This window comes from Vicugna pacos, unplaced genomic scaffold, assembly GCF_048564905.1.
Source record: "Vicugna pacos unplaced genomic scaffold, VicPac4 scaffold_196, whole genome shotgun sequence".
In the NCBI taxonomy this organism is placed as follows: Eukaryota; Metazoa; Chordata; class Mammalia; order Artiodactyla; family Camelidae; genus Vicugna; species Vicugna pacos.
The window spans coordinates 39,370-64,717 of NW_027328875.1; the positions used below are offsets into that span (position 1 = coordinate 39,370).

Below are 25,348 nucleotides of genomic sequence, written 5' to 3' on the forward strand. Positions count from 1 at the left end.
GGCTGCGGATGCCTCCCCAAGGTCAGGGAATTTATTTATTAGAGTTTCCCCTAACAGGGAACACCTGTGACTGAAGAGAGCTGCTTGGAGTTTCTCTTGAGCTCCCAAACGCACAGAGAATTTTTCCGGAATCCTGAGCATGGGGAGGTTCCACCAACGGTCGGCTGCTTGTGGGTTCTAACGGAATCCATAAGCTCGTTTCCCCTTAGGGTTTTCCTATGTCTGGCTGCCAGGGAAAGCTAGGGGGTTGCTGGAATTCCCAGTGACAGCGGCAGAATCCCCATGTTCAGGGAAGGAAATTATCGGTCTTCCCCCTAACAGGGAACAACTGTGAATGAAGACAGCTGCGTGGAGCATTCTCTCATGTTCCCCCATGCACACAGAAGGGTTCCGTAATACTGACAGTAGGGAGGTTCCACCAACGTTTGGCAGCACGAGGGTTCTAACAGAATCCCTAAGGTCCTCTCCATTGAGTGTTTTCCTAAGTCTGGCTGCCAGGGAAAGCTAGGGGTTTGTGCTGGTAAGCCCAGTGTCAGCAGCTGCCTCCACAAGGTCAGGGAAGGTATTTATCAGACTTTCCCCTAACAGGGAACACCTGTGACGGAAGATAGCTGCATGGAGTTGTCTCTCAAGCTCCCCCATGCACAGAGAATTTTCCTGGATTCCTGAGCTGGGGGATGTTCCACCAACGGTAGACAGTTCGTGAGTTCTTATGGAATCCCTCAACTCATCTCCCGTGAGTGTTTTCCGGAGTCTGGCTGCCAGGGAAAGATACGGGGTTTTGCTGGAAAGCCCAGTGGCAGCGGCTGCATCCCCATGCTCAGGGAAGTTAATTTTCGGAAGCCCCCCTAACAGGGAACACCTTTGACTGAAGATAGTTGCTTTGAAGGTTTTCTTGAGCTCCCCCACGCACACAGAAGCGTTACGGAATCCTGAGCGTGGGGAGGTTCCACCAACTGTCGGCAGCATGTGGGTTCTTACGGAATCCCTTAGCTCGTCTTCCCTGAATGTTTTCCTGAGTCTGGCTGCCAGGGAAATCTAGGGGGTTGTGCTGGAAAGCCCAGTGGCAGCGGCTGCTTCCCCAAGGTCAGGGAAGCAATTTATCAGACTTTCCCCTATCAGGGAACATCTGTGACTGCAGGTAGCTGCATGGAGTTATCTGTCAATCTCCCCCACGCACAGAGAATGTTTCCGGAATCCTGAGCTTTGGGAGGTTCCACCAACGTTTGGAAGCGCGTGGGTTCTAACGGAATCCCAAAGCTCGTTTCCCCTGAGTTCTTTCTTTTCTTCTGGCTGCCATGAAATGTTAGGGGGTTGTGCAGGAAATCCCAGTGGCAGCGGCTGCCTCCCCAAGATCAGGGAATTTATTTATCTGACTTCCCCCTAACAGGGAACACCTGTGAGTGAAGATAGCTGCGTGGAGGGTAATCCCTTGCTCCCCTGCACATACAGAAACATTCCGGAGTCCTGAGATTGGGGAGGTTCCACCAAAGTTCTGCAGCACGTTGGTTTTAATGAAATCCCTGAACTCGAATCCCCTGATTGTTTTCCTTAGTTTGGCTGCCAGGAAAATCTAGGGGGATTTGCTGGAAATCCCAGTGGCAGCGGCTGTCTCCAGAAGTTCAGATAATATATTATCAGACTTTCCCCTAAAAGGGAACACCTGTGACTGAAGATCGCTGCGTGGAATTGTCTCTCGAGCTCCCCCATGCACAGAGAATGGTTCCAGAATCCTGAGAGTGGGGAGGTTCCAACAACGGTCGGCAGCGTGTGGGTTCTATCTGAATCCCTTAGCTCATTCCCCTGAGGGTTTTCCTATGTCTTGTTGCCAGAGAATGCTAGGGGTTTGCTGGAAAGACCAGTGACAGCAGCTACCTCTCCATGTTCAGGGAAGGAAATTATTGGAAGTCCCCCTATCAGGGAACACCTGTGTCTGAAGATAGCTTCATGGAGTTATCTGTCAATCTCCCCCACGCACAGAGAATGTTTCCGGAATCCTGAGCGTGGGGAGGTTCCACCAAATTCGGCAGCGCGTGTGTCCTAATGGCATCCCTTAGATCTTCTCCCCTGAGTGTTTTCCTGAGTCTGGCTGCCAGGGAAAGCTAGGGGGTTCTGCTGGAAATCCCAGTGGCAGCGTCTGCATCCCCATGGTCAGTGAAGTTAATTATTGGAAGTCCCCCTATCAGGGAACACCTGTGTCTGAAGATAGCTGCATGGAGTTATCTGTCAATCTCCCCCACGCACAGAGAATGTTTACGGAATCCTGAGCTTTGGGAGGTTCCACCAACGTTCGGCAGCGCTTGGGTTCTAACGGAATCCCTAAGCTCATTACTCCTGAGTGTTTTCCTAGTCTGGCTGCCAAGGAATTCTAGGGGGTTCTGCTGGAAATCCCAGTGGCAGCGGCTGCATCCCCATGGTCAGGGAATTTAATTATCGGAAGACCCCCTAACAGGGAACACCTGTGACTGAAGATAGCTGCATGGAGTTGTCTCTCGAGCTCCCCCACTCACAGAGAATGGTTCTGAAATCCTGAGCGCGGGGAGGTACCATCAAGGGTCGGCAGCACGTGGGTTCTAACGGAATCGTTAAGCTCATATCCCCTAAATGTTTTCCTAAGTCTGGCTGCCAGGGAAAGTTAGGATTTGTGCTGGAAAGCCCAGTGGCATTGACTACATCCCCATGCTTAATGATGGTAATTATAGGACTTCCCCCTAACAGGGAACACCTGTGAATGAAGATAGCTGCGTGGAGCGGTCTCTCATGCTAAAACACACAGAGAATTATTTCGGAATCCTAAGCGTGGGGAGGTTCCAATAACGGTCTGAAGCGTGTGGGTTCTAATGGAATCCCTCAGCTCGCCTCCCCTGATTGTTTTCCAACGTCTGGCTGCCAAGGAAATCTAAGGGTTTGTGCTTGAATCCCAAGTGGCAGCGGCTGCCTCCCCATGCTCAGGGAAGTTATTTATCAGACTTTCCACTTACAGGCAACACCTATGCCTGAAAATAGCTGCGTGGGCATTCTCTCGTGCTCCCCCACGCACACAGATTGGTTCCAGAATCCTGAGAATGGGGAGATTACACCAAAGGTTGGCAGCGCGTGGGTTCTAAAGGAAATCGTTAGGTCGTCTCCTCTAAGTGTTTTCATGAGTCTGGCTGCCAGGGAAAGCTAGTGGGATGTGCTGGAAAGCCCAGTGGATCGGCTGCATTCCCATGCACAGGGAAGGTAATTATAGGACTTCCCTATAAAAGGGAACACCTGTTACTGAAGATAGCTGCAAGGAGTGGTCTCTCCTGCTCCCCCATGCACAGAGAATGGTTCCGGAATCCTGAGCTTGGGGAGGATCCAACAATGGTCGGCAGAACGTGGGTTCTAATGGGAACCCTTTGCTCGTCTCCCCTGAGTGTTTTCCTGATTCTGGCTGCCAGGGAAAGCTAGTGGGTTGTGCTGGAAAGCCCAGTGGCAGCGGCTGCCTCCCCAAAATCAGGGAAGTTATTTATGAGACTTTTCCCTAGCAGGGAAAATCTATCACTGAAAATAGATGCGTGGGAGTGTCTCTCGAGCTCCCACACGCACACAGAACTGTTCCGGAATCCTTAGCGTGGGGAGGCTCCACCAACTGTCGTCAGCACGTGGGTTCTAATGGAATCCCTTATCTCATCTCCCCTGAGTGTTTTCCTGATTCTGGCTGCCAGGGAATGCTAGGGGGTTGTGCTGGTAAGCCCAGTAACAGCAGCTGCCTCCCATGCTCAGGGAAGGTAATTATTGTACTTCCCCCAAACAAAAACACCTGTGACTGAAGATAGCTGCATGGAGTTGTCTCTCGAACTCCCAAACTCACAGAGAATGCTTCTGGAATCCTAAGCGTGGGGAGGTTCCATCAACGGTCTGCAGCACGTGGGTTCTAATGGAATCCCTTAGCTCATCTCCCCTGAGAGTTTTCCGTCTGACTGCCAACGCAAGCTAAGGGATTGTCCTGGAAACCCAAGAGGCTGCGGCTGCGTCCCCAAGGTCAGGGAAGTTATTTATCAGAATTTCCCCCATCAGGGTACACCTGTGACTGAAAATAGCTGCGTGGAGTTGTCTCTCGAAATTCCCCACACACACAGAAGTGTTCCGGAATCCTGAGAGTGGGGAGGATCCACCAACGGTTGGCAGCACGTGGCTTCTAATGGAATCCCTTAGCTCAAATCCCCTGAGTGTTTTCCTCAGTCTGGCTGACAGGGAAATCTAGGGGTTTGGGCTGAAAATCAAAGTGGCAGCGGATGCTTCCCCAAGGTCAGGGAAGGTATTTATCAGACTTTCCCCTAACAGGGGACACATGTGAATGAAAATAGCTGCGTGGTGTTTTCTCTTGAGCTCCCCCATGCACTGAGAATGATTCCGGAATCCTGAGCGTGGGGAGGTTCCACCAGCGGTCGGCAGTGCATGGGTTCTAACCGAATCCCTTAGCACATCTCCCCTGAGTGTTTTCTTAAGTCTGGCTGCCAGGGAAAGCTAGGAGGTTGTGCTGGAAACCCCAGTGGCAGCGGCTGCATCCCCATTCAAATGAAGCTAATTATAGGACTTCCCGCTAAAAAGGATCACCTGTGACTGAAGATAGCTTTGTGGAACTGTCTCTTGTGCTTCCCCACACACAGAGAATTGTTCCAGAATCCAAAGCGTGGGGAGGTTCCACCAAATGTCGGCAGTGATTGGGTTCAAACGGAATCCTTAGCTCGTCTCCCCTGAGTGTTTTCCTAAGTCTGGCTGCCAGGGAATGCTAGGGGGTTGTGCTGAAAAGCCCATTGGCAGCAGCTGCATCCCCATGCATAGGAAAGTTAATTATAGGACTTCCCCCTAACAGGGAATACCTGTGACTGAAGATAGGTTCGTGGAGCCGTCTCTCGTGCTCCACCACGAACAGAGAATGTTTCTGGAATCCTAAGCGTGGGGAGGTTCCACCAACAGTCGGCAGCACGTGGGTACTAATGGAATCCCTTAGCTCGTTTCCCCTGAGTGATTTCCAACGTCTGGCTGCCAAGGAAAGCTAGGGGGTTGTGCGGGAAATCCCAGTGGCAGCAGCTGCACCCCCATGCTCAGGGAAGGTAATTATAAGACTTCCCCCTAACAGGGAATACCTGTGAATTAAGATAACTGCGTGGTGTGGTCTCTCGTGCTCCCCCACAGACACAGAATGTTTCCGGAATCCTGAGCGTTGGGAGGATCCACCAAAGGTCGGCAGCATGTGGGTTCTAATGGAATCCATTTGCTCGTCTCCCCTAAGTGTTTTCCTGATCCTGGCTGCCTGGGAAAGCTTGGGGTTTGTGCTGGAAAGCCCAGTGACAGTGGCTGCCAGCCCAAGGTCTGGGAAATAATTTATCAGTGTTTCCCGTAACTGGGAAAACCTGTGACTGAAGACAGCTGTGTGGACTGATCTATCGAGCTCCCCCACTCACACAGAAGTGTTCCGGAATCCTGAGCGTGGGGAGGTTCCACCAAAGGTCGGTAGCACGTTGGTTATTACGGAATCCCTTAACTCGTCACCCCTGTGTGTTTTTCTAAATCTGGCTGCCAGAGAAATCTTGGGGTTTGTGCTGGAAGGCCCAGTGGCAGCGTCTGCATCCCCATGCTCTGGGAAGGTAATTATAGGAATTACCCCTAACAGGGAACACCTGTGACTGATTACAGATGTGTGGAGCGGTCTCTCATGCGACCACATGTACAGAGAATGGTTCCTGAATATTAAGCGTGGGGAGGTTCCACCAACTGTCGGCAGCGCATGGGTTCTAACGGAATCCCTTATATCGACTCCCCTGAGTGTTTTCTTGATTCTGGCTGCCAGGGAAAGCTAGGGGGTTGTGCAGGAAATCCCAGTGGAAGTGGCTGCCTCCCCAAGGTCAGGGAAGGTATTTATCAGACTATCCCCTAACAGGGAACACCTGTGACTGAAGATAAATGCGTGGATATGTCTCTCGAGCTTCCCCACGCACACAGAAGGGTTCCGGAATCCTGAGCGTGGGGAGGATCCACCAACGGTTGTCAGCACGTGGGTTCTAATGGAACCCCTTAGCTCGTGTCCCCTGAGTGTTTTCCTATATCTGACTGCCAAGGAAAGCTTGAGGGTTTTGCTGGAAATCCCAGTAGCAGCGGCTGCATCCCCATGCACACGGAAGGTAATTATAGGGAATGAAGGTGTGTAACGCGAGGCTTGTTGTGGCTGGTTGATCTTAGGTAAGGGGGCAGAGATCTGTGGGTGGATCTGTGTGATGGAGGGGCTGCTGCCATCTGTGGAGCTTGGCTTAAGTCTTTGGTCCGGGAATCTGTGTAAGTTGGAGATACTGCTGCTGACCAAAGACCTGAGATCACGGGTCAGTTTCCAGAACCTAAAAGGGCAGACAGTGGAAGATCTGCCAGTAATCAGCTGACTGGTGAGGCTCCGAGGTACTTTCAGAATTGCCCAGTCTTATTGAAGTCGACTTTATGGGAGACACGAAGAGAAGCTGGCCGAAAACTTGGCTGCACGGATTGGGGAGAGATGCGAACACAGTGATGAGAGATGTTCTGCTACAATGGAGAATACTGGCATGGAGACAGCTGTAGAGGATACCAGGATTGAAAGACATTCATGAGAATTTTTGAACCTCGCTGATACTGGCAGAAACATACAGCGTGCCAACGTGGACTTGAGGATGTTCCTCAATTCTCTGCTTCAAGAATGGATCCAAGACCCCTGACGTCTAAAAGAGAAGAGATGGCTGAGATGATCAAAACACTCCCGTTCTTGGAAGAGGTCGTGAGAATCAACACATCCCAAGGGGCATGTCCAAGCTATTAAGACTAAAATGTACCATGACCTAGTAAGTCTTTCCCCAGGTTTTGGCCTAGCTAGCAAGCATATGCTCTTCCCTCCCCTCCACAGAGGCATCCATCTGGAAGGATCATAACCTGAGCTGCAAAGAAGCCAGTACTAGAAGAGCAAGCCCCTCCTAGAATCAGAGTTCCCCAGAATCACACTCTGTGAACAACAGTGAACTCCTTAAAGGTCAAATAGTCTCGACTGAAACAGATAGGAATTAAACACTTAGCTCCCACAAAGAAACGATGGTCTTCCGTTAGATTCAGCAAATGCTGGGTTTATGCCTATTCTGGGGTGAAGTGAGTGTGGTAAGTGAGTGGAATCATTGACTGAACCGTAATATGTATTAGACCTCAGTTTTTCAAGACAGTGTAGGTAAATATTATAAGTCAGATAGTGAACTGAACTGTAAAAGTAGCCAATGACATTAAAGACACTGCTTACGTGGACAGTCTTTCAATTAAGTCAAGCCCCCTGGGGCACTATATCATGGGGGTGCAGACTTGGTTGCGTTAAATTGCTTTACCCAACATGATCAGATGATTAAGCGTTCTCATCACTGATAGAAGTACACCTGGTTCTCAATAGCCTAGCATAGCTACAGCAGGGTTCTCACAGCTATAACGGCTCTAGCTGCTTTTGGATTCAAACCTAAATGTATAAATTTGATTTGTTTTCTCTTGTATTTTCCAAGAGAGGTTGTAACCCCTTGAAATGCCAACATAGTCCAGTAGGTGTCATTGGGAGTAAAGGGCACCAAATGAACAACTGAATCCTAAGTTGGGGGTTATTTCAGTTTCCAATAGATATTTCATGGTTCCTGTTGGTTTGGGAGGCTTCAACAGTAAAGAGTTGACATGAAGTCTTTAACAGTTTGGACTGCTAGTTTGCATTCTATCTGTCTCTGTTTTATTTAGAGTTGACAAAATGTTACCAAAATTGACAAGTCTGGCTTCTAGGTCGATAAAGTGTGTTTCAAAAACTAACTTCATTTCTGTAAAACACCCAAAACATGTAAATCATTTCTATTAAACTTTTTAAAGACTGCAAATGAGATATCAACACAATGTCAAAACTGGAGTCTTCGGACAATCCCTCCCACCACGGCTGTATGGAATCAAAGAGCTAAACAAAAACCACATTTCTGTGAAATGTATCTGGAACGTATTGATTCATTGATACTCAGTTGGCAGAGAAGCAGTGCAACCTGCACTCACTCGCTCCCATGTACACAGCAATGGAAATATCCACTCACTCAGCCCTTGGCACAGGACAAATGCCGGAGAGAGGTCTGTTACTTCCAAAGACAGGATGAGGCCTCAGAACACCAGGAAGCAGGAGAAGGCAAAGCAGGGATTGGAAACCAGTGTGGGTATGACACCAGGTGATGGAGCAGCAAAGGTGAAACTCTCTTTATCTTGGACGCACACGCTCAAGCGGACAGTAGACATGGGATTGAAGGTGATGCGCTGAGTGTTAGAAGAGTGCACAGCAGATGCTTGGCTGACAGAACTCAAAGAAACCAAGGCAAAATATCCCCACATTTGATTCTGAGACCAAGATACGAGCTGCCAAATTTGAGGTAGCAGAGGCAGCGTTCAGGTAGGGAATGGGCTACCGATGATGGCACACGGTGAGTCTCAGGGATCTGGAGTGCATTGTGGGATGTGGTGGGTCCTATCAAGAGAGCAAACCGACCTGTGACTCCAATGAGAAAGCAGCCACACTGGCGTGCGCGGTTGAGATTATCGATATGTCCCATGGCCACACACAGTGCATCTGCAGGACCAGTGATCTTTATGGCATTTTGCCAATACAGCACTTGTGGGGCTGAATCAGTGATATACTGTATCTGGTGTGAAGGATCCAGGGAGCCTAGGGTTTGAAATCAGAATGAAAAGCCTTAGGATCTGCTACATTCATAACCTGGGCTGGGATTATGGTTTGGTTTGAGGCACAGGATGCGCAACAGCTCTGTGGTTGCCTTCGTGCACCTGTGCCACAAGGATGAGAGGACAAGGAAGAGTGGTCCAAGTCCACAGCGTGAGAAGAGGAAGCATTTCCTTCAGCACTATCTCCCAAAAGCGGATGCTACATTTTGGATGGCACCGGCACGGTACGGCACCGAGGACACCAAGGTCGGTCTGCGGGATCATTCCAGCAGGCCCTGATGTGTGACATCCATAGATCTGATTAAACTGGTGTTTCTGTAGACAGAGAAGCTCTGGGAAGAACTGGTTTCATTGGGACATTCCCGTGGCACTAAAAAGCACAAGCTCAGTCCCAGTTTGCTGTTTTGGAAACACTCCAAAATGACACAGAGCAGAATGCAGAGCTGAGAACCTTTAGAAGCTTCATTTCAACAAGAGGAAGTGTCCTCTCTACTTTCAGAATTGTGAAATAAGCGTAATCAAAATGAGGATATGCTAATCGAAATAGTATGGGTTGTTCATCACAACAAAGGTAACACAAGCAATTGGAGATTTACCAGTCAACACACACAGGAACAGGACATGGCATCAATGTCTAGGAAAAATTGTCCTCACAGAAATCCCATGGAATTGCATAGAGCCAAGAGTCTAAAATATTTACTAAACAAAGCTCTAAAAGTCTACATTAGATACCTGATATTACCTGACCAGAAGAGATGAAGAAGAACAGTAAAAGAAAAAGGAATTACCATTTTCAGTTCCAAAGATATTGAAGGCCCAAAAGATAAGCTTTCAATGATCTAGACTACAAAACGCTATCCAGAGCAAGTATTGAAAAAGGAGGTGAGGGAAACACTGAAGAACAACAGTGTCTCAAAATCACAAAAGGCAGAATACCAGAAGAGGGCAAGAGAAAGTGCAAAAACGAGCCAAATAATATCAGGAAACTCAATGGATCAGATACTCTCAGGGCTAAAATTCAGTCCTAAGCAGACTAGGTAATGCAGATGGACGCGTGAATGACTGTGAAGACAGGGTAATAGAAATCCCTGGGGCAGAAGCAGATATAGGAAAGCAAGTGCAAACCAATGAAAATATTGCTGTTGAATCCTGGTGTAAGGAAAAGCATAAAAGACTAGGATTCATATGATTCCCAGATTGAAAAGCAAGAGATAAAGAAACAAAAAATGTATGAGAATTTATCTGTAGGAAAATCAGACTGAAACTTTCTGAAAGCCAACAAAGAATCATTTATGCGAATTCAGGAAGTACACAGCATCCAAATGAGTTGGAATTCCAATAGACTTACCAGCAGCTGTATGATTCAAATCAACAAAGTTCATGAGCATCCCAGTAATTTAAATTGCGCCTGGAGGATAGCAACATAGTCACAAGAGAACCTCCAGAGGGATTTTAGCTGATATCTCGGCAGCAATATTGCAGGACAGGGAGGAGTGCCAGGACATAGACCATAGCCTGAATGGCAAAATACTGCCATCTATGGAAAACTATGCCACATGGCCGTCATTTTTAATAACGTCAGAGCTAGAGAATGCCACAGACCAACAAATCTTAAAAGAATTCAGCAGTTCGAAACATATCCTAAAAGATAGGTTGAGAATTATCCCCTGAAATAAAAAGCAGCAAGATGAAATGGAAAGAAGAAAACCATTATTGGAAATGCAAGAAGAGAATGAGTGGCAAAGAAGAAACAAGGAGAAAGAAAGGAGGACATCAAAATCCTAAAGATGGGAGAGGGAAGCAGGAAATCGTATGTGATTGGAAGCACTATCTTAAGTGAATCAGTTTATATGACTCTCTGTTTGAAGCATATGGAGAGATGCATGTCCTGACGTGTTTGCAAAACAAACGAGAAGCAGACCAACAAAGAATCACACAATTAAGGAAGCATCAAAGGGTACGGTTGGCTGACATTTCCCAAGGGAAGCATGATTATTCAAAATACCCAAGGTGATGTCAAGGATCATTCAGCAGGCATCGACCCAGTATCGCGGCTTGCATGTATTCAGTACACTTGTAATCGGAAATCAGAGGCATGCATTTCTATTCTTCATTATTGATTCATAAGAGCATATCGTGACCTAAACTAAATGCCAATTTGGAATCAAATGGGTTCCTAGTCGGTGATATAGTCTTGCAAGTCTTACAACAGGATGAATGAATTACATATATTACCCTACGTAGAGAGGAAATGGCATACGCCTAAAACAAAGAAAAGTAGCTCTGCAAAAGTGTACTAAGAGCAAAAGAGACAGAAATAAAGTCCACATTGGGGTTGGTTTCATTTCTAGGAAATTAAGCCCCCATGAAACAAATGGATCCATGTCCAGAGAGTGCAGGTGTTTAAGCACAAATCAAACGACGGATATGTATTAAGGGCGTATAGACGTTACAGGAACATAAGTTTCCTTTAATGGGTCTCTGTGTACTGTGCAGTGTTAGAAAGTTAAAAAAAGTGTGAAACCATCAACTGAAAATGGACACAATTCCCTCCTTTAGTACTGTGCATACAGATCTCAACAAAAGGAAAGAGGGAAGAACAAAGGCACATGGGACTCTAGTGGGTCGAATCACATGTAACTTAGGAACCTCTCGACGGATACAGCCCCTCCCCCAAACATTGACAAGATGCAGCATCCATTGTGGATGGCAGATATCGGTTGGATTCCAGGTGGAATATTGGTGTGTACCGCGAAGCTTGTGGTGGCTGGTGGATCCAAGGTAACCGGGCAGAGATCTGTGGGTGGATCAGTTTGAAGTTTGGGCTGCCTCCCTCTGTGAAGCTTTGCTTAGGTGTTTCGTCCGGGAAGCTGTGTCAGTTCGAGATACTGCTGCTGCCCAAAGACCTGAGTTCACGGGTCAGTTTAAAGAACCTGAAAGGGCAGAGAGTGGAAGATCTGCCTGTCACCAGCTTACTGGTGAGGCTCCGAGGTGCTTTCAGACTTGCCCAGGCATGTAGAAGACGACTTTATGGGAGACAAGAAGGGAGTAGGCCAAAAAGGTGGCTGCACGGATTGAGGAGAGATGCGAAAACATGGATGAGAGATGTTCTGCTACAATGGAGAATACTTGCGGGGAGACAGCTGTAGAGGATACCAGGATCAAAAGACATTCATGAGACATATTGAACCTCGCTGATACTGGCAGAAACATACGGAGTGCCAACGTGGACTTGAGGAAGTTCCTCAATTCTCTTGTCCAAGAACGGGTCCAAGGTCCCTGACATCTGCAAGAGAAGAGATGGCAGAGATGATCAAAACGCTCCTGTTCTCGGAATAGGTCGTGAGAATCCACACGCCCCAAGGGGTATTTCCAAGCCATTCAGACCAGAATTCACCAAGCCCAGGTAAGCCTTTTCCCAGGTTTGGGCGTAGCTAGCAAGCACATGCCATTCCCTCCCCTCCACTCAGGCATCCATTTTGAAGGATCAGTACCTGAGCTGCAACGAAGCCATTACGAGAAGAGCAAGCCCCTCCTAGAATCAGACTTCCTCCAGCTTCACACTCTGTGAACAACAGTGAACTCCTTAAAGGTCAAATAGTCTCGGCTGAAATCGATAGGAATTGAATACTTAGCTCACACCTAGAAACGATGGCCTTCCGCTAGATTCAGCAAATGTGTTTATGTCTTCCCTGGGGTGAAGGGAGTGTGGTAAGTGAGGGGAATCTTTGACTGAACTTGAATCTGTATTAGGCCTCAGTTTTTCAAGACAGTATAGGTAAATAGTACATGTCAGAAAGTGAACTGTACTGTCAAAGTCGCCAGTGACATTAAAGACACAGCTTCTGTGGATCGTCTTTCAATTGAGTCAAGCCCCCGGGGGCACTATATCATGGGGGTGCAGACTTGGTTGCGTTAAATGGCTTTACCCAACATGATCGGATGATTAATCGTTCTCATCACTGATAGAAGAACACCTGGTTCTCAATACAATAGCATAACAGCAGCAGGGTTCTCCTAGCTTTAATGCCCCTAGGTGCTTTTGGATTCAAACCTAAATGTATATATTTGGTCTGTTTCCTCCTATATTTTCCTAGAGAGGGATGTTACCCTTTGAAATGCCAACATTGGCCAGTAGGTGTCATTGGGACTAAAGGGCACCACATGCAAAAGTGTATCCAAGGTTGGGGGTTATTTCATTTTTCCAATAGTTATTTCATGGTTCCTGTTGGTTTCGGAAACTTCAACCGTAAAGAGCTGACATGACCCCTTTAACAGTTTGGACTGGAAGTTTGCATTCTTTCTGTCTAGGTTTTCCGTAGAGCTGACAAAATGTTACCAAAATTGACAAGTCTGGCTTCTAGGTCGATACAGTGTGTTTCAAAAAATAACTTCATTTTCGTATACTCCCAAAACATGTAAATGAATTCTGTTAAACTTCTTAAAGACTGCAAATGAGATATCAACACACTGTCAAAACAGGTGTCTTCGGACAATCCCTCCCACCCAGGCTGTATAGAAACAAAGAGCTAAGCAAACATCACATTTCTGTGAAATGTATCTGTATAGTGTTGATTCATCGATGCCCAGTTGGCAGAGAAGAAGTGCAACCTGCACTCACTCGCTCCCATGTACAGAGCAATGGAAACATCCACTCACCCAGCCCTTGGCACAGGACACTTGCCGAAGAGAGGCCTGTTACTTCCAAAGACAGGATGAGGCCTCAGGACACCTGGAAGCAGGAGAAGGCAAAGCAGGGAATGGAAACCAGTGCAGGGTCTGACCCCTGGTGATGGAGCAACAAGGGTGAAACTCTGTTTACCTTGGACGCACACTCTCAAGCGGACAGGAGACATGGGATTGAAGGTGATGTGCTGAGATTTACAAGAGTGCACAGCAGATGCTTGGCTGACAGAACTCAAAGAATCCAGCGCAAAATATCCCCACAGTTGATTCTGAGACCAAGATCCGAGCTGCCAAATTTGAGGTAGCAGAGGCAACGGTCAGTGAGGGATAGGGCTACGGATGATGGCACACGCTGAGTCTCAGGGATCTGGAGTGCGTTGTGGGATGTGGTGGGTCGAATCAAGAGAGCAAACCGAACTGTGTACCAATGATAAAGCAACCACACTGGTCGCGCGGTTGAGATTACCGATATGTCCCATGGCCACACCCAGTGCATCTGCAGGACCAGGGACCAATTGGGCATCTTGCCAATAGAGCACGTGTGGGGCTGAATCAGAGCTATCGTGCATCTGGTCTGAGGGATCCAGGGGGCCTTGGGTTTGAAATCAGAATGAAAAGCCTCAGGATCTGCTACATTCATAACCTGGGCTGGGATTATGGTTTGGTTTGAGGCACAGGATGCGCAACAGCTCTGTGGTTGCCTTCGTGCACCCGTGCCACAAGGATGAGAGGACAAGGAAGAGTGGTCCAAGTCCACAGCGTGAGAAGAGGAAGCATTTCCTTCAGCACTATCTCCCAAAAGCGGATGCTACATTTTGGATGGCACCGGCACGGTACGGCACCGAGGACACCAAGGTAGGTCTGCGGGATCATTCCAGCAGGCCCTGATGTGTGACATCCATGGATGAGCTTCCACTGGTGTTTCAGTAGACAGAGAAGCTCTGGGAAGAACTGCTTTCATTGGGACATTCCCGTGGCACTACAAAGCACAAGCGCACTCTCAGTTTGCTTTTTTTTAAACACTCCAAAATGACATAGAGCAGAATGCAGAGCTGAGAACCTTTAGAAGCCTCATTTCCACAAGAGGAAGTGTCCTGCGCACTTTCAGAATTGTGAGATATGCGTAACCGAAATGAAGTTATGCTATTCGAAATAGTATGGGATGTTCATCACAACAAATGCAACACCAGCAATTGGAGATATACCAGACAACACACACAGGAACAGAATATGGCATCAATGTCTAGGAGAAGTTGTCCTCACAGAAATCCCATGGAATTGCATAGAGAAAAGAGTCTAAAATTTTCACTTAACAAAGCCCTAGAAGTCTACATTAGATACCTGATATTACCTGACCAGTAGAGATGAAGAAGTACAGTAAAAGAAACAGGAAGTACCATTTTCAGTTCCAAAGATATTGAAGGCCCAGAAGATAAGCTTTCCAACAACTAGACTGCAAAACGCTATCCAGACCAAGTGTTGAAATTGGAGGTCTGGAAAACCCTGAAGAACAACATTGTCTCAGAATCACAAAAGGCAGAATATCAGAAAAGGGGAAGAGAAAGTCTAAAGACGAGCCAAAAAATATCAGAAAACTCAATGGATGTGATCATATCAGGGCCAAAATTCAGCCCTTAGCAGACTAGATAATGCAGAGGGACGCGTGAATGACTGTGAAGACAGGGGAACAGAAATCCCTCGGTCAGAAGCAGACATAGGAAAGCAAGTGCAAACCAATGAAACATTGCTGTTGAATCCTGGGTTAAGACAGGGCATGAAAGACTAGAGTTCATAAGAGTCCCAGATGGAAAAGCAAGAGATAAAGAAACAAAAACTGTCTGAAAACGTATCTGTAGAAAAATCAGACTGAAACGTGCTGAAAGCCAAGAAAGAATCATCTATGCGAATTCAGGGATTACACAGCATCCAAAGGAGGTGGAATCCCAATAGACCTACCAGCAGCTGTATGATTCAAATCAACAAAGTTCACGAATATCCCAGTGATTTAAAATGCACCTGGAGGAAACAACATAGTCACAAGGGAACCTCCAGAGGGGTTTCAGCTGATATCTCGGCAGCAATATTGCAGGACAGGGAGGAGTGCCAGGACACAGACCATATCCTGAATGGCCAAATGCTGCCACCTAGGGTAGCCTATGCCCCATGACCACCATTTCTAATAACGGCAGAGCTAGAGAATTCCACAGACCGGCAAATCTTAAAAGAATTCAGCAGTTCAAAACTTCTTCTAAAAGGAAGGTTGAGAATACTCCCCTGAATAGAAAAGCAGCAAGATGAAATGGAAAGAAGAAAACCATTATTGGAAATGCAAGAAGAGCATGAGTGGCAAAGAAGAAACAAGAAGAAGGCAAGGAGGACATCAAAACCCTAAAGATGGGAGAGGGAAGCAGGAAATCATAGGTGATTGGAAGCACTCTCTTAAGTGAATCAGCTTATTGGACTCTCTGTTTGAAGCGAAAGGAGAGCTGCATGGCCTGACGTGTTTGCAAAACAAGCAAGAAGCAGACCAACAAAGAATCAAACCAACAAACAAGCACCAAAAGGGTACGGTTGGCTGACATCTACCAAGGGAATCATGATTATTCAAAAGAAAATACTCAAGGTGATGTCAAGGATCATTCAGCACGCATCGACCCAGTATCGCGGCTTGCATGTACTCAGCACACTTGTCTTCGGAAATCAGAGGCGTGCATTCATATTCGTAAATATTGATTCATAAGAGCATATCGTGACCTAACCCAAATGCCGATTTGGAATCAAATGGATTCCTAGTCCGTGATGTAGACTTGTATGTCTTCCGACAGGATGAAGGAATGCCATATTCTACGCTACGTAGAGAAGAAATGTAAGAAGCCTATAACAAAGGCACGTAGATCTGCCAAAGTGTACTAAGAGCAAAAGAGACAGACAGAAAAGTGCACATTGGGGTTGGTTTCATTTCTTGGAATTTCAGCCCCCATGAAACAAATGGATCCATGTCCTGAGAGTGCGGGTGTTTCAGCAGAAATCAGGCGACGCATATGTATTCCGGGTGTACGGATATCATAGGAACATAAGTCTCCTTTAGAGGGTCTCTGTGTACTGTGAACTGTTAGAAAGTTTAAAGACGTGTGAAACCATCAACTAAAAAGGGACCCACTTCCCTCCATTGGTACTGTGCATACAGATCTGAGCAAAAGGAAAGAGGGAAGAAGAAAGGCCCATGGGACGCTAGTGGGTAGAATCACATTTACCTTAGGCACCTCTCGTCGGATGCAGCCCCTCCCCCAACACTGACAAGATGCAGCAGCCATTGGGGATGGCAGTTACCGGTTGGATTCCAGGTGGAATGTTGGTGTGTACCGCGAGGCTTGTTGTGGCTGTTGGATCCTAGGTAACCGGGCAGAGTTCTGTGGGTGGATCAGTGTGATGGAGGGGCTGCCGCCCTCTGTGGAGCTTGGCTTAGGTGTTTGGTCCGGGAAGCTGTGTAAGTTCGAGATACTGCTGCTGCCCAAAGACCTGAGTTCACAGGTCAGTTTCCAGAACCTTTCAGAGCAGACAGTGGAAGATCTGCCTGTCATCAGCTTACTGGTGAGGCTCCGAGGTCCTTTCAGACTTGCCCAGTCCTGGTGAAGTCGACTTTAGGGGAGACACGAAGAGAAGCTGGGCGAAAAGCTGGCTGCACGGATTGAGGAGAGATGCGAACACATGGATGAGAGATGTTCTGCTACAATGGAGAATACTGGCGTGGAGACAGCTGTAGAGGATACCAGGCTCAAAAGACATTCATGAGACCTATTGATCCTCGCTGATACTGGCAGAAACATACGGAGTGCCAACGTGGACTTGAGGAAGTTTCTCAATTCTCTTCTCCAAGAACGGGTCCAAGGTCCCTGACATCTGCAAGAGAAGAGATGGCAGAGATGATCAAAACGCTCCTGTTCTCGGAAGAGGTCGTGAGAATCCACACGTCCCAAGGGGCATTTCCAAGCCATTCAGACCAGAATTCACCAAGCCCAGGTAAGCCTTTTCCCAGGTTTAGGCCTAGCTAGCAAGCACATGCCATTCCCTCCCCTCCACTCAGGCATCCATTTTGAAGGATCAGTACCTGAGCTGCAACGAAGCCATTACGAGAAGAGCAAGCCCCTCCTAGAATCAGACTTCCTCCAGCTTCACACTCTGTGAACAACAGTGATCTCCTTAAAGGTCAAATAGTCTCGGCTGAAATCGATAGGAATTGAATACTTAGCTCACACCTAGAAACGATGGCCTTCCGCTAGATTCAGCAAATGTTGTGTTTATGTCTTCCCTGGGGTGAAGGGAGTGTGGTAAGTCAGGGGAATCTTTGACTGAACTTGAATCTGTATTAGGCCTCAGTTTTTCAAGACAGTATAGGTAAATAGTACATGTCAGAAAGTGAACTGTACTGTCAAAGTCGCCAGTGACATTAAAGACACAGCTTCTGTGGATCGTCTTTCAATTGAGTCAAGCCCCCGGGGGCACTATATCATGGGGGTGCAGACTTGGTTGCGTTAAATGGCTTTACCCAACATGATCGGATGATTAATCATTCTCATCACTGATAGAAGAACACCTGGTTCTCAATACAATAGCATAACAGCAGCAGGGTTCTCCTAGCTTTAATGCCCCTAGGTGCTTTTGGATTCAAACCTAAATGTATATATTTGGTCTGTTTCCTCCTATATTTTCCTAGAGAGGGATGTTACCCTTTGAAATGCCAACATTGGCCAGTAGGTGTCATTGGGACTAAAGGGCACCACATGCAAAAGTGTATCCAAGGTTGGGGGTTATTTCATTTTTCCAATAGTTATTTCATGGTTCCTGTTGGTTTTGGAAACTTCAACCGTAAAGAGCTGACATGACCCCTTTAACAGTTTGGACTGGAAGTTTGCATTCTTTCTGTCTAGGTTTTCCGTAGAGCTGACAAAATGTTACCAAAATTGACAAGTCTGGCTTCTAGGTCGATACAGTGTGTTTCAAAAAATAACTTCATTTTCGTATACTCCCAAAACATGTAAATGAATTCTGTTAAACTTCTTAAAGACTGCAAATGAGATATCAACACACTGTCAAAACAGGTGTCTTCGGACAATCCCTCCCACCCAGGCTGTATAGAAACAAAGAGCTAAGCAAACATCACATTTCTGTGAAATGTATCTGTATAGTGTTGATTCATCGATGCCCAGTTGGCAGAGAAGAAGTGCAACCTGCACTCACTCGCTCCCATGTACAGAGCAATGGAAACATCCACTCACCCAGCCCTTGGCACAGGACACTTGCCGAAGAGAGGCCTGTTACTTCCAAAGACAGGATGAGGCCTCAGGACACCTGGAAGCAGGAGAAGGCAAAGCAGGGAATGGAAACCAGTGCAGGGTCTGACCCCTGGTGATGGAGCAACAAGGGTGAAACTCTGTTTACCTTGGACGCACACTCTCAAGCGGACAGGAGACATGGGATTGAAGGTGATGTGCTGAGATTTACAAGAGTGCACAGCAGATGCTTGGCTGACAGAACTCAAAGAATCCAGCGCAAAATATCCCCACAGTTGATTCTGAGACCAAGATCCGAGCTGCCAAATTTGAGGTAGCAGAGGCAACGGTCAGTGAGGGATAGGGCTACGGATGATGGCACACGCTGAGTCTCAGGGATCTGGAGTGCGTTGTGGGATGTGGTGGGTCGAATCAAGAGAGCAAACCGAACTGTGTACCAATGATAAAGCAACCACACTGGTCGCGCGGTTGAGATTACCGATATGTCCCATGGCCACACCCAGTGCATCTGCAGGACCAGGGACCAATTGGGCATCTTGCCAATAGAGCACGTGTGGGGCTGAATCAGAGCTATCGTGCATCTGGTCTGAGGGATCCAGGGGGCCTTGGGTTTGAAATCAGAATGAAAAGCCTCAGGATCTGCTACATTCATAACCTGGGCTGGGATTATGGTTTGGTTTGAGGCACAGGATGCGCAACAGCTCTGTGGTTGCCTTCGTGCACCCGTGCCACAAGGATGAGAGGACAAGGAAGAGTGGTCCAAGTCCACAGCGTGAGAAGAGGAAGCATTTCCTTCAGCACTATCTCCCAAAAGCGGATGCTACATTTTGGATGGCACCGGCACGGTACGGCACCGAGGACACCAAGGTAGGTCTGCGGGATCATTCCAGCAGGCCCTGATGTGTGACATCCATGGATGAGCTTCCACTGGTGTTTCAGTAGACAGAGAAGCTCTGGGAAGAACTGCTTTCATTGGGACATTCCCGTGGCACTACAAAGCACAAGCGCACTCTCAGTTTGCTTTTTTTTAAACACTCCAAAATGACATAGAGCAGAATGCAGAGCTGAGAACCTTTAGAAGCCTCATTTCCACAAGAGGAAGTGTCCTGCGCACTTTCAGAATTGTGAGATATGCGTAACCGAAATGAAGTTATGCTATTCGAAATAGTATGGGATGTTCATCACAACAAATGCAACACCAGCAATTGGAGATATACCAGACAACACACACAGGAACAGAATATGGCATCAATGTCTAGGAGAAGTTGTCCTCACAGAAATCCCATGGAATTGCATAGAGAAAAGAGTCTAAAATTTTCACTTAACAAAGCCCTAGAAGTCTACATTAGATACCTGATATTACCTGACCAGTAGAGATGAAGAAGTACAGTAAAAGAAACAGGAAGTACCATTTTCAGTTCCAAAGATATTGAAGGCCCAGAAGATAAGCTTTCCAACAACTAGACTGCAAAACGCTATCCAGACCAAGTGTTGAAATTGGAGGTCTGGAAAACCCTGAAGAACAACATTGTCTCAGAATCACAAAAGGCAGAATATCAGAAAAGGGGAAGAGAAAGTCTAAAGACGAGCCAAAAAATATCAGAAAACTCAATGGATGTGATCATATCAGGGCCAAAATTCAGCCCTTAGCAGACTAGATAATGCAGAGGGACGCGTGAATGACTGTGAAGACAGGGGAACAGAAATCCCTCGGTCAGAAGCAGACATAGGAAAGCAAGTGCAAACCAATGAAACATTGCTGTTGAATCCTGGGTTAAGACAGGGCATGAAAGACTAGAGTTCATAAGAGTCCCAGATGGAAAAGCAAGAGATAAAGAAACAAAAACTGTCTGAAAATGTATCTGTAGAAAAATCAGACTGAAACGTGCTGAAAGCCAAGAAAGAATCATCTATGCGAATTCAGGGATTACACAGCATCCAAAGGAGGTGGAATCCCAATAGACCTACCAGCAGCTGTATGATTCAAATCAACAAAGTTCACGAATATCCCAGTGATTTAAAATGCACCTGGAGGAAACAACATAGTCACAAGGGAACCTCCAGAGGGGTTTCAGCTGATATCTCGGCAGCAATATTGCAGGACAGGGAGGAGTGCCAGGACACAGACCATATCCTGAATGGCCAAATGCTGCCACCTAGGGTAGCCTATGCCCCATGACCACCATTTCTAATAACGGCAGAGCTAGAGAATTCCACAGACCGGCAAATCTTAAAAGAATTCAGCAGTTCAAAACTTCTTCTAAAAGGAAGGTTGAGAATACTCCCCTGAATAGAAAAGCAGCAAGATGAAATGGAAAGAAGAAAACCATTATTGGAAATGCAAGAAGAGCATGAGTGGCAAAGAAGAAACAAGAAGAAGGCAAGGAGGACATCAAAACCCTAAAGATGGGAGAGGGAAGCAGGAAATCATAGGTGATTGGAAGCACTCTCTTAAGTGAATCAGCTTATTGGACTCTCTGTTTGAAGCGAAAGGAGAGCTGCATGGCCTGACGTGTTTGCAAAACAAGCAAGAAGCAGACCAACAAAGAATCAAACCAACAAACAAGCACCAAAAGGGTACGGTTGGCTGATATCTACCAAGGGAATCATGATTATTCAAAAGAAAATACTCAAGGTGATGTCAAGGATCATTCAGCACGCATCGACCCAGTATCGCGGCTTGCATGTACTCAGCACACTTGTCTTCGGAAATCAGAGGCGTGCATTCATATTCGTAAATATTGATTCATAAGAGCATATCGTGACCTAACCCAAATGCCGATTTGGAATCAAATGGATTCCTAGTCCGTGATGTAGACTTGTATGTCTTCCGACAGGATGAAGGAATGCCATATTCTACGCTACGTAGAGAAGAAATGTAAGAAGCCTATAACAAAGGCACGTAGATCTGCCAAAGTGTACTAAGAGCAAAAGAGACAGACAGAAAAGTGCACATTGGGGTTGGTTTCATTTCTTGGAATTTCAGCCCCCATGAAACAAATGGATCCATGTCCTGAGAGTGCGGGTGTTTCAGCAGAAATCAGGCGACGCATATGTATTCCGGGTGTACGGATATCATAGGAACATAAGTCTCCTTTAGAGGGTCTCTGTGTACTGTGAACTGTTAGAAAGTTTAAAGACGTGTGAAACCATCAACTAAAAAGGGACCCACTTCCCTCCATTGGTACTGTGCATACAGATCTGAGCAAAAGGAAAGAGGGAAGAAGAAAGGCCCATGGGACGCTAGTGGGTAGAATCACATTTACCTTAGGCACCTCTCGTCGGATGCAGCCCCTCCCCCAACACTGACAAGATGCAGCAGCCATTGGGGATGGCAGTTACCGGTTGGATTCCAGGTGGAATGTTGGTGTGTACCGCGAGGCTTGTTGTGGCTGTTGGATCCTAGGTAACCGGGCAGAGTTCTGTGGGTGGATCAGTGTGATGGAGGGGCTGCCGCCCTCTGTGGAGCTTGGCTTAGGTGTTTGGTCCGGGAAGCTGTGTAAGTTCGAGATACTGCTGCTGCCCAAAGACCTGAGTTCACAGGTCAGTTTCCAGAACCTTTCAGAGCAGACAGTGGAAGATCTGCCTGTCATCAGCTTACTGGTGAGGCTCCGAGGTCCTTTCAGACTTGCCCAGTCCTGGTGAAGTCGACTTTAGGGGAGACACGAAGAGAAGCTGGGCGAAAAGCTGGCTGCACGGATTGAGGAGAGATGCGAACACATGGATGAGAGATGTTCTGCTACAATGGAGAATACTGGCGTGGAGACACCTGTAGAGGATTCCAGGCTCAAAAGACATTCATGAGACCTATTGATCCTCGCTGATACTGGCAGAAACATACGGAGTGCCAACGTGGACTTGAGGAAGTTCCTCAATTCTCTTCTCCAAGAACGGGTCCAAGGTCCCTGACATCTGCAAGAGAAGAGATGGCAGAGATGATCAAAACGCTCCTGTTCTTGGAAGAGGTCGTGAGAATCCACACGTCCCAAGGGGCATTCCCAAGCCATTCAGACCAGAATTCACCAAGCCCAGGTAAGCCTTTTCCCAGGTTTGTGCCTAGCTAGCAAGCACTTGCCCTTCCCTCCCCTCCACTCAGGCATCCATTTTGAAGGATCAGTACCTGAGCTGCAATGAAGCCATTACAAGGAGAGCAAGCCCCTCCTAGAATCAGTGTTCCCCCAGCTTCACACTCTGTGAACAACAGTGAACTCCTTCAAGGTCAAATAGTCTCGGCTGAAATCGATAGGGATTGAATACTTAGCTCACACCTAGAAACGATGGCCTTCCGCTAGATTCAGCAAATGTTGTGTTTATGTCTTCCCTGGGGTGAAGGGAGTGTGGTAAGTCAGGGGAATCTTTGACTGAACTTGAATCTGTATTAGGCCTCAGTTTTTCAAGACAGTATAGGTAAATAGTACATGTCAGAAATTGAACTGTACTGTCAAAGTCGCCAATGACATTAAAGACACAGATTCTGTGGATCGTCTTTCAATTGAGTCAAGCCCCCGGGGGCACTATATCATGGGGGTGCAGACTTGGTTGCGTTAAATGGCTTTACCCAACATGATCGGATGATTAATCGTTCTCATCACTGATAGAAGTACACCTGGTTCTCAATAGACTAGCATAACTGCAGCAGGGTTGTCCTAGCTATAATGCCTCTAGGTGCTTTTGGATTCAAACCTAAATGTATATATTTGGTTTGTTTCCTCTTGTATTTTCCTAGAGAGGGATGTTACCCCTTGAAATGCCAACATTGGCCAGTAGGTGTCACTGGGAGTAAAGGGCACCACATGCACAAGTCTATCCAATTTGGGGGTTATTTCAAGTTTCCAATAGTTATTTCATGGTTCCTGTTGGTTTCGGAGGCTTCAACCGTAAAGAGCTGACATGACCCCTTTAACAGTTTGGACTGGAAGTTTGCATTCTTTCTGTCTAGGTTTTCCGTAGAGCTGACAAAATGTTACCAAAATTGACAAGTCTGGCTTCTAGGTCGATACAGTGTGTTTCAAAAAATAACTTCATTTTCGTATATTCCCAAAACATGTAAATGAATTCTGTTAAACTTCTTAAAGACTGCAAATGAGATATCAACACACTGTCAAAACAGGTGTCTTCGGACAATCCCTCCCACCAAGGCTGTATAGAAACAAAGAGCTAAGCAAATATCACATTTCTGTGAAATGTATCTGGATAGTGTTGATTCATCGATGCCCAGTTGGCAGAGAAGAAGTGCAACCTGCACTCACTCGCTCCCATGTACAGAGCAATGGAAACATCCACTCACCCTGTCCTTGGCACAGGACACTTGCCGAAGAGAGGCCTGTTACTTCCAAAGACAGGATGAGGCCTCAGGACACCTGGAAGCAGGAGAAGGCAAAGCAGGGAATGGAAACCAGTGCAGGGTCTGACCCCTGGTGATGGAGCAACAAGGGTGAAACTCTGTTTACCTTGGACGCACACTCTCAAGTGGACAGGAGACATGGGATTGAAGGTGATGTGCTGAGATTTACAAGAGTGCACAGCAGATGTTTGGCTGACAGAACTCAAAGAATCCAGCGCAAAATATCCCCACAGTTGATTCTGAGACCAAGATCCGAGCTGCCAAATTTGAGGTAGCAGAGGCAACGGTCAGTGAGGGATAGGGCTACGGATGATGGCACACGCTGAGTCTCAGGGATCTGGAGTGCGTTGTGGGATGTGGTGGGTCGAATCAAGAGAGCAAACCGAACTGTGTACCAATGATAAAGCAACCACACTGGTCGCGCGGTTGAGATTACCGATATGTCCCATGGCCACACCCAGTGCATCTGCAGGACCAGGGACCAATTGGGCATCTTGCCAATAGAGCACGTGTGGGGCTGAATCAGAGCTATCGTGCATCTGGTCTGAGGGATCCAGGGGGCCTTGGGTTTGAAATCAGAATGAAAAGCCTCAGGATCTGCTACATTCATAACCTGGGCTGGGATTATGGTTTGGTTTGAGGCACAGGATGCGCAACAGCTCTGTGGTTGCCTTCGTGCACCCGTGCCACAAGGATGAGAGGACAAGGAAGAGTGGTCCAAGTCCACAGCGTGAGAAGAGGAAGCATTTCCTTCAGCACTATCTCCCAAAAGCGGATGCTACATTTTGGATGGCACCGGCACGGTACGGCACCGAGGACACCAAGGTAGGTCTGCGGGATCATTCCAGCAGGCCCTGATGTGTGACATCCATGGATGAGCTTCCACTGGTGTTTCAGTAGACAGAGAAGCTCTGGGAAGAACTGCTTTCATTGGGACATTCCCGTGGCACTACAAAGCACAAGCGCACTCTCAGTTTGCTTTTTTTTAAACACTCCAAAATGACATAGAGCAGAATGCAGAGCTGAGAACCTTTAGAAGCCTCATTTCCACAAGAGGAAGTGTCCTGCGCACTTTCAGAATTGTGAGATATGCGTAACCGAAATGAAGTTATGCTATTCGAAATAGTATGGGATGTTCATCACAACAAATGCAACACCAGCAATTGGAGATATACCAGACAACACACACAGGAACAGAATATGGCATCAATGTCTAGGAGAAGTTGTCCTCACAGAAATCCCATGGAATTGCATAGAGAAAAGAGTCTAAAATTTTCACTTAACAAAGCCCTAGAAGTCT

At 47.0% G+C, this 25,348-nt stretch overlaps 2 long non-coding RNA genes across 2 annotated transcripts; both read right to left on the reverse strand.

Moving 5' to 3' along the window:
- Nucleotides 1-11,765: 11,765 nt before the first annotated feature.
- LOC140695364 (uncharacterized) lies at nucleotides 11,766-16,813 on the reverse strand. The gene is made up of 4 exons (XR_012071093.1): nucleotides 16,668-16,813; nucleotides 13,387-13,459; nucleotides 12,222-12,334; nucleotides 11,766-12,013 (listed from the first exon to the last, which is right to left on the reverse strand). It is a non-coding gene; the product is annotated as an uncharacterized lncRNA (long non-coding RNA).
- A 235-nt stretch (nucleotides 16,814-17,048) lies between these two features.
- Nucleotides 17,049-22,169, reverse strand: LOC140695362 (uncharacterized). The gene is made up of 4 exons (XR_012071089.1): nucleotides 21,971-22,169; nucleotides 18,690-18,762; nucleotides 17,522-17,592; nucleotides 17,049-17,313 (listed from the first exon to the last, which is right to left on the reverse strand). It is a non-coding gene; the product is annotated as an uncharacterized lncRNA (long non-coding RNA).
- Between the last annotated feature and the right edge of the window lie 3,179 nt (nucleotides 22,170-25,348).